Below are 13,181 nucleotides of genomic sequence, written 5' to 3'. Positions count from 1 at the left end.
GTTAAGTCTTTATCATTGGAGATATTCAAAACCCAACTAAGCATGGCCCCGAGCAACACATCTGTAGGTGACACTGCTTTGAGTAGAGGGTTGGACCTGATAATTTCCAGAGAAGCCTTCCAGCCTCAGCTACTCTGTGAATCTAAATAGTCATGTTTTCTCTACAGTCACAAAGGGGTAGCTTCTTTTTAGATTGTTGCATGAATTCCTTCTGTTGTCAGATTCAATAGCATCAGTCATCTCTCTGTTTTTGTAATAGCTAAAGCTTATCAGAAATAAGAGAGACAATTCAGAGGTGATTTCTACCTTTCCAGGAGAGAGGGTTGAAACAAAGATGAGCTTTGAAGCTATTGCAAATTATTGATGCTGAGTTAGAGATAACAGAGTGCACTTTCTTAAGGTGGGAGTTATTTACAGTCTTTCATGTTAACAGTTCTTTTTGAATGTTTAAAGACTCTCCATCCTTTGAACGCAAAAGTCTTTCAGGTAAATTAGAAATAGGAAGTGTTAATGCACTAAGTGTTTGAGACAAAATAACCAAAATGAAGAATTGTATTCCTGAAACTGCATCCTAATCTGACATTCTACAAAGGGACGAAACTAAAAAGACAGGGATAAAACGTGATTGGATCAACTGTATAACTCAGGTGTCAAACGTGTTCAATAAGCCAGTGAGAGAGAATATGATAAACTGTGAAGGTTAATTACTAATGAAAAAGTAAACACAAAAAAGGTGGGGAAATAGAAGGGAGAAGCCTAGAGTTTGTAGTGATTGAATGCAGCACGCTCAGGGGACTATTGCCATACATCTGCTTTGTGACAAGTACAGTAAAATTAGTTATGGATCATCAAAGAGATTCCTAGCACTTAACAAAATGAGACTGAAAATGCATTTTTTTCCTCGGGTTCAGGCATCTGGGAAAACATTAATCAAACATACCGGTTCAGTGGGAGGAAAAACCTGGAAAACAGCAACATTGAAAAAGACTGAGTAGATAATATTGGCAGAAGATTAGACGTGAATCTGCAATGCAGTGTCACAGCAAAACAGCCATCTTTGAATTTGATTTTCTTTTTATTTTTGTTTTCAGTCTGCATATGAAGAACTATCATACTTTTATTCAGGAAGGAACAGTCATCCCATTCTGTTCAAGAATGGTGAAATGGAAAATCTTAGTTGGTCCTACAAGATGCTTAATGTTTCCTACTAAATGCCCTTGAGTCCCTCTGATGCAGAAGTGGCCTGGCCCTTAGAAGGCAGCATATGAGCCTGGACAACCTCTCACCATGATGTTGCAGAGCACTTGGAAGGGAATTCAAAGAAATGCAAAGCTAGTGATTGCTAAGGGGACTGACTTACAAGAAAAGATTAAAACTTGTCTGATTACATCTGTGCCTGGTGGGATGTAGTGAGGATCTTCCTAAGAAGTAGACAGAAAAAAAAGGAATTTTGTGATATTGGCCACTGCATAAGAGCTGATTCCTCATTTGGGGAAGAGAGTTGGCTCTCCTTTCTCTAGTGTGTAGAGGCAATCTCTTGGGTAGAGATTGGTTTTCATCTAATTTGCTTTTAGCTTATTTTTAACACTTCTCCTTAACCTAGTTTAAATTGGTAGGTTAAAGAGTCTGTTTTTTTTAAAATATATGTTCGATTTATTATTATTTCTAGTGAGTAGGCGATGAAATCAAACAACAAACAATTCCAAGTACAGAATGTGAGCGAAGAGTCACTGTGCAAACGGACATGAGGAAGAGCAAGGGAATGACACTCTAAAAGGGGCAGTTGACTTTGAATATCAGCAGAAATAGCTTCTCCCAGACTTTTCTATGTGTCCTGCTTGGTTTGCACAAAAGCATGACCCCTTTATCAGTTGCATATTCACTTCTGCACTATATCTGTCTCAGTGAGCTTGCTTCCACCTCCCTACCCACTCTGTTCTATTTTTTGTGTGTGTAGGCGACGAGCATTGTGATTTTTTTTTTTCCCTTTGGTGTGCTGTGAACTTTGCCTCTCTGCAACTGCAGTTCTGGGTCAAAATTCACACATATCCATTCCTAGATCTGCCCATTTGACAGTTTGGTACCTTGCAAGCCACTTTAAATAAAAAAAGTGCCCAGTATTGCATTGCTGGTCTCTACCAGTGCGTGTCAGGCATGAAAGAGGGCACTTGTTTGACATCTTGCCCCCTGTTGGCCTCAGCTCTGCAATTCAGAGCTCAGAGTCAGACCAGCTTCTGGAAGACTTTTGGCTTTGTAAGTTATTATGGCAACTTTATCAATATCACTGTAGGATGATTAGCAAAAGCACAAGATGCTCTGCTTGCTGGTAAGCCATACCTATTCTCTTCAGTGAAACAGATAGCAGTGTTCCCACCACCTTGATCACATTAATAGAGGTGACAGAATTTTTATCCTGAGAGACTCTGCTAACTCTCTCCTGCCTTTTTCTAAATAATAAAAATCACAAGAATGAGCAATTTAACTATCACCTGGAGGATGATACAAGATTTTGTAAACTGAGGGTAGATGACACTGCACTGTAAGTAGGCTACCAGCTGCTGGGCAGTACCCACTCTTCTCACATAATTCCATGCTGTGATTTGAACAGTTAAGAGAGCAGAGAAATGAAAAGAAACTCCTTCCCCAGAATCACGTTTTCCCTGGACACTTAATCACTTAATCAGAGAAGACTTTTGTGGTTTATGGGCTATGGTCTATGAAGGATAAACAGCAATGATAAAAGTTCAGAGTTTAGGGGCTATACGATTGCCCTCCACCCCCCTTTTTTTCTATGTGTATAGTATTTTCTTCTGTAATTCATGAACATTTAGTAAATAATTTAAGGAGTACACAGACTACTTTGTGAATGTTGAAGGGGTATTGAGCAAAGACCTTTTAAAGTGGGAGAATACTGTATGGTGTGGTTATGTTCCTACTTTATGTCTGTGGTTATGTTACTCCATTTTATTTTAAAACTTAGTCTATTGAACCATGAAATAATTTTAAGCATGAGAAATGTACTTTTCTTTTATGTAGCTAGTATTATTAGCCTCATAAAAAAACATATGAATAAAGGAAATATTTATCTTTGCAAAATACAAGTAAGAAGATATAACTATTTAACCACTGCTTCTAGAGAACATGTAAAATTACTCGTGTTGCAACCAACATATTGTTTCGCATCCATGGGTAGAAATCAATCCAGGTTTCCAACAGATCTGTGCTTTACATCCCTTCACCTCGTACGCCCCAAGCCTCCAATAACCCCATAATTCCTCCTACAATTACCCCTCCCACACATAACACATCAGAGCAATATCCCTCTGTCTCCCCTAGTTCCCTCCCATACTGTGTGCCTCCTTTCCCTCTATGTCCATGTCCCCAGTGCTCCCAGTAAACCATCTCCTCTACACACACGAGGTGTGCAAGAAGCAGCATATGTTATGAGTGGTTTGGAGCTCTGCATGAGGAGCCTGCCCAGCCAGACATGGCCCTTGTCTGCTGGGAGAGACAAGCAGAAAGGCTGTGGGCTGAGCCACCCCTGCCTGTCCTTCAGCACATTTCTGTCTTCCACCTAGCCCTGCATTTCCCTGAAGTTTCTGTATATTTGAGCCTGAAGTTCTTTGCCAAAAGTGGTCGAAACGCTGCTGTGAGTTTGAATATTATGGAAAGGCGAAGAGGAAAGGCAGACATACAGGTACACAGAAAACTTTCTTGTATAAGCCTTCTTTTCCAAGGAAAGCAGTCACGCTGAAGAAAATATCGCAAGGACCGTAACAGGGCAACATTTCGAAATGATTGATTCACAAAAAGAGGAGAAAGCTTGCAGCCTTTAAGCCTCAAATTTGCCATAATTTTTTTTCCTGCTGCTTCTCACCTTGGATCTGCTGTATAAGACAGTTCGTGCCACACCTCTCGAGGGCAGGCACAAAGTGCACAGAGGCAGCGACAGCGTTTTGAAACAATTGTCCAGAACACCAGGGGTTAAGGATGCCCAGAGCCTCCTGCCTCGCTGCTCCCTAAGTCTATGCATTTCTTATGCAGAGCCGACTCACAGTTGCACTGTTAAGTTTTATCCTGGGAAAAAGCCTCAAAAATATGTTTCTGCTACAGAAATTCTGCCCTTTGTAATTGAAGAAGAAAATGCCTATAAGATATGCTGCAGAGTTCTATGATACAGAATTCTGAAATGCACTTCATTGCATATCATGAAAGCTGGAACTTCAAAACCCATTGATTAAAATGAGAGCATTACTGTACTCTGCTAGTTAGGATATAGTCCTTAACACTATTCTTAGTTTGCACTATGCACAGGGAGTACACTTCTATTAATAGTTTTTTTGGGGGGGGTAGGGAGACAGTGTTTATATTTTTATTTCTTTTTCCACATGGAAAGGCAGGAGCTGGCAGTCACCATTTTGAGATGCTATGGTAAGAGGAGCTTTCCTGCTGGGAAGAGCCAAACAAGAGTGGAAGGAGAAAATTGTGTCAGATGGAAGAAGGAAAAGGGGAACAGAACAGTTGAGGATGGGGTGAGGCTATAATGAACTATGAAATTCTTACAATTTTTTTTAACCATTGTTTCTGGGCTTCAACATGGAAAATACCCTTTTGAGCATTTAGGGGAAAGGGCTATCAGCATGCAGGAAATAAAATAGGGATTGTGCAAATACATACGAATACCTGTTTGACAGTCAGAGTGGGAGCAGGGAATTTTAAATGTACACAACAAACAGTGAGTCTAAATAGTTTTTTTCTCTGCCACAGTCACTGGATTCAGTGCATGAGGAAAGGTTAAAAATTCAAACACTCTCCAGCAGACACATGAAAAAACAGGTCCTGGAGGTGTATCAAGATATATAATATTGGTTACATCTAAGGGAAGCAAAAGGAAAGTTAAAAAGCAGAAAAGTAAAGGGAAGAAATTGGCACAAGCCCAGATCACTTTCCTGGTGCTAACAAGCTGCCTATGCAAAGTGCTGACAGGTTTTATACCAGTGGTGTAAAAAGATTCATGCTGGCCTCTCACTTCAGTCCAGAAAAGCCCAGCACTGACCCATCAGCAAATCAGCCACCTGAAGAGAGAGCCTTGTAGCCTTGTAGCCACATTTCATCGCACAGCAGCCTGACCCTTCATCTTTTCTCTTCTAGGATTATCTGTCCAGCTCCGGGCAGGTGATGCTCTTACGCCAAAGCACAGTTAGATAAATTAGGGTGTATCACCAACGTGACCTCCTGGTTGTGTTTGCCACCAGGCAAGGGCTCTGCCCAGCTGTTTGCTGGTGTTTAACAGGCAGCAACACCCAGTGGTGACACACAAAGACGGGAGCAGGAGCGCAGGGCTCTCCCCTGCAGGAGCTCTTGGCTCCAGGAGAGTGTGTGGTCCAGCTGCAGCCACTGAATATCAGTGTGCCTTCAGTTAATGCACTCTGAATCTACCACGGCTTCAAAAGCAGCACAGAATATATTTTATCTCAGCAGTTAATACAGGATAAGATTTGTGCTGTGTGAATGCAGGTGATCTGAACCTGCAGAAACCAAGCTCGGAATGAACGCGAAGGGAGCCCCTGCTCCCCTGTGTAAACAAGTTCTTAATCTTTCTAGGCTCTGCCTGAGAAAGGAATTAGGATGCTGATCCTCAATTTTGTCAGTCTCCTCTCCATCATCCGTGGGTGTTTACCAAAAGACTGGGTTGGTTACATAATTTTTCACATTATTCTCACAGGCTGTCCAATGTATGAAGTCGGTGTCTAATTGAAGTTTCTATTTGCATGCTTCACAACCCTTAAAATATTCAGCTTGGAATGTCAGATGAGGTTAATTGAGGACCCTCTTGATGATGGTATTATTGGAATTTGAACTTGGAGAATCCAATATTAATTCTAGGAGGATTCTGTAGGATTTATTTTTCCTCTTTAGGTTTTATCTTTGTATTGAGAATTAGTTGGTAGTTTAAATTCAAACTGATTTTTAATATGGTGAAATTCATAACGTTCTAATGTATTCTAGAAACCATTCTTTCCTAGAAAGGATGATGGTATTGCATTCAAATGTTACTTTTTGGATTCTACAACATATGAGACTGCTTTAGACCCTTTTTTGGCTGGTATGGTTTGAGGAATTTTTATTTCCTCTTGCCTATATGCAGGAAATTATTTCTCAGGTTTGGCTGAGATCAGCTATAATTACTATTCTAGGCTGTTGCCTCAATATGACTGGAGTTATATATTTACTTTTGGAAAACTGACTGTAAGAGTAGTTTTTTAACCTACCGATAAACATTGTTTAGGAACATTCTCTTTCTATTTTCCCTGCCATTTTGAGCAGACAGGTCATCTCCATGAGAAAAGGTGTTTGACCCTGTTTAAAATACAGAATAACATGACAACAACCTAAGTGAAAAGCATCTTTGTCAAAGGACTGAAGCATCCATTCAGATCTGTAAATGCAAATTTTATCACTCAAAAAATGTGGAAACTTTTTTTTTCCCTAAGCGTACCTCGGCATCCACTTTTCTATCATCAGAGTAAGTTCATGCCCTGTTGAAGCATTGGGTTTTACCTTGTGTTGCCAATATTTACCATGTTCACACTGGATATATTTTTACAAATTCTGTAACACAGGTAAGCAATGGCACAGTGTATAAATTTAAATTCCTCGTCCATCACCAAACCTATTTCAAACTAAAACTTAACGATGATTTCAAAGAATATGTGTAGTAGATTCTACTCCAAAGTTTGGCAAGAGTATCTAAAGCCTCATACAAGGCTTTAACAAACGCTTTAAAATGTCCCCACTAACTTAATATCCAGGCATTCCTACATAGTTTAAAAATTCCATGATAAAATCCTCAAGCAATTGATTTATATTAGAAGGGAAACTGCATATTTGCTTCCTAGCACATCATACTCTTGTTCTATAGAACTGAAATAGCATTTGGATACAGCTGTGATATTCTTGCACTGTATCATTAGACAGCTTTTAAAAATTGGTATTTTTAAAATTTAAAAATACTCTACGCAGATTTATTGTTTCAAGTTTCGTGTCTGATCCTTCAGAAACAAAGAGAGGCCTCTTTTTACCTCCATGTGGAATCAATGTATTCCCAGGGTCACCTGCAGGGGACTGTTTGAAAACACCAATTTCATGCTCGTGTTCCTATCAGTCCATGAACCGATGTTCACGTTCATATCAATTTTATACCGTGTGGCTTTTCTTTGCTCTGCTGGACTGTTCAACAAAGTGTCTTTCTTTTTGGTTTTTTTTTTTTTAACTTAATATTCTGGCCTTACAGTTTTACTCCTCTGCACACCTGTGTTTGAGTCATGCACCGAGAAGAAGTGAGACAATGCTTTACTGTAGAACCATCAAGAAACCATTCTCCTGCTGCACAGCCATTACTGTTGTTTCTGTGCAGAGGATACTCATTATCCAGTATGTGAAATTACAATGGGAGAAAACAGTGAACAGCTCAAACAGAGGAGTAATTACCATGTAACAGAAATTACATGGTTATGCTTGTTTTTAAAAAATGTTGTGGAAAGTTTTTCTTATTTCTTTCCTTTTTTAAAACCTCAGATCCTTTAAAGTACTGTGGATTTCAATACCATCACTCTTTTCTGTCTTAAATATCATAGCTCCATACCATCCTGGATTGTCACTATTGCAGCAACAAATGTGATAAATTACATCATATAACTAAACACCTAACTCCTACATGTCCACTGGCCAACTAGAGAGAGAAAAAAAAAGTGTGTATAAAAGGATTTTTATTTCTTTATGAAATAGCAAATAAATTTAACCTCCCAAGAAAAGCTCAGATGTAATTCTGAATAGTTCTGAATAGTACTGAACACCACAGTGACTGAGCAATACTGGAGAAAAAGAGGTAATTTGTAGATGAGGATGCCATAAAAGTCAAATATTTAATAGATACGTTATTTTTGAATTTTTCTTAAGCAAGGGCTAAAGGTCAGAATCTTATGGTCCATCATGTACAGACTTACAGCAAAGAAATAAAAGAGTTTATCAAAGAGTTTATCTTTTCCATTCTTTTTTTTTTGTAAGTAGCCAACCAAACTGCTCAATTAAAACAGTCACTATGGGCCAGAAATAAGAATTTGGGCTCCCCTAACATGGCATTTTTCCCCTTAACAGTCAAGAATCTGGTCCAAACACTCTAGGTTGTAAAGGGGACAGGGTCCTTACCACAGATTTATTTTCATTCATTTTCATATGGTTCACAAAAACCAAATTGTTTTCAGAAATGACACCATGAGCAAAGACGAGATTCCTAGTTTTCCTTGTCCTTCATGGAAGGCTGTCTTTTCTCCTAAAAGCTCTGTGTTCACCTCTGCTTCACTGCACTGGGAAAAGCAAGCTCAGATCCCCACGTGCTATCCCCTGTTGTTAGTAACCACAGATCACTCTGTAACATGTCTAGCCAGGGGCAAGAGGAGCTGTTGTGAGGGACAGGTGTCCATATGGATTGCCCTGTTCTTTATGCGTGTCCAGGGTCTTTCCCTGCAGCTTTTCAAGCTGCTTGTTATCCTCTCCCCTTTCGATGGGAACTTACATTTGTCTTTCTCTGCTGGCCCTCTCCCTAAGGTGTTACAGCAAAGGGAGGTGATTTGTCCATGGGTTATTAGAGTAGACACCACATACTCTAGGAATTCCCAGTGCATAAATAATGTCCTTGCTAATTAATTTATTTGTGTTTGAGTCTCTCGTCCTGTCCTGTTACTGGCACTTGTGATTATTAGAACAGAAAGCCCAAGTCCTTTCCCAGCCTTTGTCATATGGCTGCCTCTTGTGTTAACTAGTGGGCTGCTCTGTACACTGTCCTTGGAATGAAAATTAGCTGCTCTGCAGAAAGCAACAGCAGGGAGAAGAGAGAAACTGTGGAGTTTTAAACCCCACAACCATATGTGAGTTAAATTAATAATAATTAAAAAAAAAAAGTCTTGCTGTCACCGTAAACCTGAAGATTAACAAGGAAGACATACAAACCACCAAACAGACTGTTGGCTCAGTGGAATGAGATGCCACCTTTCTTGTAAAAAGGAGAAAAATTAAGCTGTTTATAACAAAAGCATATCCAGCTGTGTCAAACGAGGATTTCACTAGAAGAAGTAAACAGCAGTTTTACTCTTCTGGTGACTGTGCATTACCCAAGTGATGCCACAGGAATCTGAAGTTGTTGCAAATGTTTTGTCCAGAACTTCACCCTACCGAGATGAGCTGCTTGTTGAGAGAAAACTGATGGAGACAAAGCCAGCTCCTTCGCCTCCCACAGGAGAGGGATTAATGTAGAGGACAAAAGCTGTGATTTGAGCCCACTACCACCGTTAGGTCACAGGGATCAGACAATTCCATGAGATTCAGGCATTGCTCTGACATACACAAGAGATACCAAAAGCACAGCTCGTGGTGCAATTGCAGTGTGTCCCCTTGTCCTTGACCAGCCCCTTCCCAGCTATGCCTGAGCAGTAAGGAGACAAGATCTTCACTGTGAGATGGGATTTAGTAAACAGAACAATTTAAAAAAAATGGCATTTCTTGTCTGACCACTGTTATCACTGCTAGCAACTGTCACTATATAGAGTTCCAGTAGCTACAAGAAATACAGCTAGATCTAGCCTGGCAGATGTTCCAAGTGCTGTAGCAGAGTCTTGTCTAGGTGAAGGAGACAAAAATAAATGTTTATCAAAGAGTTCTGATTACTAGAGAATAGTCAACCCGGCTCCTCACGGAAAGTTACATTTTGCAGAACAATCTGTAGATGCTATCTCACAGCTGTCACAGGGAAATTACCTTCACAGAAGTAAGCCAGGAGTCTGCTAGGAGTCATAGAGTGTGCAAATGTCCTGAATCTGAGTACCCCAGTGGTGCAAAGTTATCTCTCATTTTCGTTAAAAAGAATGCAGAGAGGAAAGATTTCACATTATTCTTCAGGATAACACGAAAACCGCATCAACTCTGCACTGTAACATTCTTATTCTACCCAAAAGTAATTTGCTTCCTATGCATAAGTAAACTGCTATTTTGTTTTGTGCATCTCCAGAAGCATGTATTTTTTTCCCTGCTCAACAAAAACTCTGTGTGAAAGCAAATATATAAATTACTTCTAGCGCTGTGTGGTAACTATGCAGAGTGCCTGACTAACAGTTCAGAAGCCCGAGAAAGAAGACTCTTGATTTTATATTTGTGACTTTTTTAGTTTTTTGTTGTGGGGTTTTTTTTGGTTTTTGGGTTTTTTTTGTTTGTTGTTTTTTTTTCAGAACAGTGTCTATGCTGAAAGCCATGGAAATAATCAAGAAACTGAAGAGACAAGCAACAATAGTCACCTCAGAGAAGTTCAGAAAAACGTAGCTGATGAAAAAGTTTGGCAAACAGCCTACAGAAAATGCAAGGGAGCTGGTTTGTGGGGTTTGTTTCCTCTTCACTTTCTGTGGTAAGCAGAATGATGCAAAAATATGTATGTTGGGAATTTTGTTTTCCCAGGGGCTGGGCGTATGTGAGAAGAAACTTTGACCTAAAATTAAGAAGGTAAAAATTTAGACTACCTAGTGGAAAGCGTTTTGTAATGCTGAAAACTGTTAGGGAAGTAAAAAAAAACAACCTAGCAATTAAATGAAAAAATGCACACAAAACTAAAATTCCACACATTCTCTGAAGAACGTATATTCAGAAGCCACAAGTCTTGGCTTTAGATTTCAATCTAAAAACATAAGATCTTTTCTCCCCCTTTTTCAGTAAAACATAGGTTAAACTGACCTTCGCTGTCACATGTACTCCAAAAGAATTTCCAGAATGGGAAAGCTATACATAGCCTAATAAGGGTTCCTGAAAAATCCAGATCTGGAGAAGGTGGCTAGAAATGAAAGCATAATTCCTCTTCTCAGTTTAAGATCAAAACTGCAACATGTAAGGGGTCTCAGAAGCTGTTTTAATAGAAGCTGTGGAGAGAAGAGAGGACTGTGTACTAAACCAGTGGCTGAAGCTTGCTGCACCTTAATGAAGACCTGTCAGCAGCAAGTTATTACTGAATTGCTTGATGCTTTGGACAGAATATTAGAAATAGACAAGTTCTGACAAGCAGCAATCTAGTTCTTGCACCCCAAATATCTGGATCCTTCAGGACATTCATCATCCCTGTCAAAACTGGATTCACAATCCACGTGTTTCAAAAAAGAGCAAGAGCCTGTTCTTGCTTTGGGAGAGGGGGGCAATATTTTCATTCTTTCTTCCCTTCCTTTGCTTGCAGCCTTTTCACCTACTTCTGTCTGGACTCGGTCCAGTGGTAAACTATCCACACGAGCAGCTGGGGCTCCCTGTGGCCCTCTGCTAGTGAGGAAGCTGCACCGAAGCCACACCTCCTATAAAATGAGTACAGTAAATCGAGCTTTCGTCTGAGCCACCCCCATGTCAGCAACTCGGTGCTGAGAAACGACAGACAGGGCTGCAGAGTCACGGGGGGAGGAAGGGGACAGGAGCGAGTGTTTTGTTTAATTATCCTGCTTCGTGTTGGTTGCTACGGTGTTATCTTAAAAGTGCAAAGATTTGGCAAATAGATTTCTGGGAATTAGTGTTCAGATTATTGTAATGCTGGCACTCTGGATCCTTCGCTGGGGGTTTACTCACAGCAGGAAGGAACAGCCAGCCTCTCACATTCTCTGTCTCCTCAGTGGACCAGCTATCATGCACGCTGGCAGACAAGCGCACCAGGCTCATGGATCAGACACACTCCTGTGGCAGGTAACGAAGAGGATACTACGTGTGTGTCGGGGTTGGAGAGAGATACATTTCATCCTTCACGAGGAAGCCTCTGCTGGCTGTGCTACACCAGCGTGTTCGCGGGCATTACTGTCACCACATCCTGACGCCAGGTGAAACTCTGCTGTCATTTACTGCCTTGGTTGAAGCTGAAGTCCAGTACATATAATAAAAAGGAGCTGTAAGCAAGTAGTCAAGAATGAAGGGAGTATGAATGTCAGATATTGATGATATGGTGTGCCCAGTTTGCAGCTGCACCACAGGGGGAAATCCAAAAGAAAGTATCACAAAAGCAATTCGCGTCACAGATTGCCTTCCACAGTGGGGGGTGAGCAGCACTGTTACCTGGACAAAAGATATATTTAGATAATAATTCACAAAGAATTAGACTGTATGGTAAAATATCAGCAAAAACTACAACACTGCCTTCTACAACTATCTCAGGCAGCATACACCATCTGAGACAGATCAGAACAAACCACTTGGATCCCCAAAACAACTGCTCACAATGAGATCACAGCCTTCTGATCACTCCCCAGATTTGCATCTATTTTAGGGGACAGTTTGGAGTATATGTTGGCATAAGCAAGCATATGCACCAAAATGAAATAATTTGCCAGTGTGAAATAGAGGAAACTTTCTATGTGCCAGCTGTGATACTGGCTGGGAGCTTGGACAACTACCACATAAACACCTGTTTTCATTTTCTGAACGGCGCTGCGACACGGGGGTAAGCAGTGACATGAAGCTTTTCATATGGCCACGATCTGGGTTCAAAGCTTCATAAACAGCTCTTGGTTGAAAATACCATGGAACATGGTTTTTTTTTTTCCCCTTTTGTTGCGTGCAGTTCATCCTCGGAGTAAGAGGAGCCTCTGTGCTCATCTGGGCTTCGAACAGCAGTTCCCTTGAACACAGCAGGCATTCAACCTGAGGCTGACCAGGTTCAGGCATTGAGCCATGAAGCTTCAAGTGTGCAGGCTTGTCTTGCATAAAGAGGGAATTACAAGCTGCTAGTAGGGTGAGATAGCTGCTATTTGAAAATAGAGAAACTACATTAACAAAAATTCAATTTAAGTTAAAAAAAAAAAAGAGGACACCAACCTATTTAATTTTAGGAGAATTCATGAGTCAAAATGTAAGACCTTTAGTTAGGAAATAATTGCACACTTATGACCCAAGGGAACATTCAGACTTTGCTGGAAAAAAAAATGGCACATGTCATTAAATTTAATAATACTTAATTATATAATCATAAATATTTGAGATTGGAAAGGCCCAGTAAGTCATTTAAGTCCCTCTTCTTATCAATGCAGGACTGTTCCCTACTGTATATATGCTGCTATGTTTTCCTCAGACTATTAGAACTCATTGTCAGGAGGATTTGCCTTAAATTCTGCCTCAAT

This window comes from Neopelma chrysocephalum, unplaced genomic scaffold (assembly GCF_003984885.1).
Source record: "Neopelma chrysocephalum unplaced genomic scaffold, ASM398488v2 Primary Assembly neopelma1_87, whole genome shotgun sequence".
NCBI classification, from domain to species: domain Eukaryota; kingdom Metazoa; phylum Chordata; class Aves; order Passeriformes; family Pipridae; genus Neopelma; species Neopelma chrysocephalum.
The sequence above is the reverse complement of the archived record's forward strand: the minus strand, read 5'-3'. Positions refer to the sequence as shown.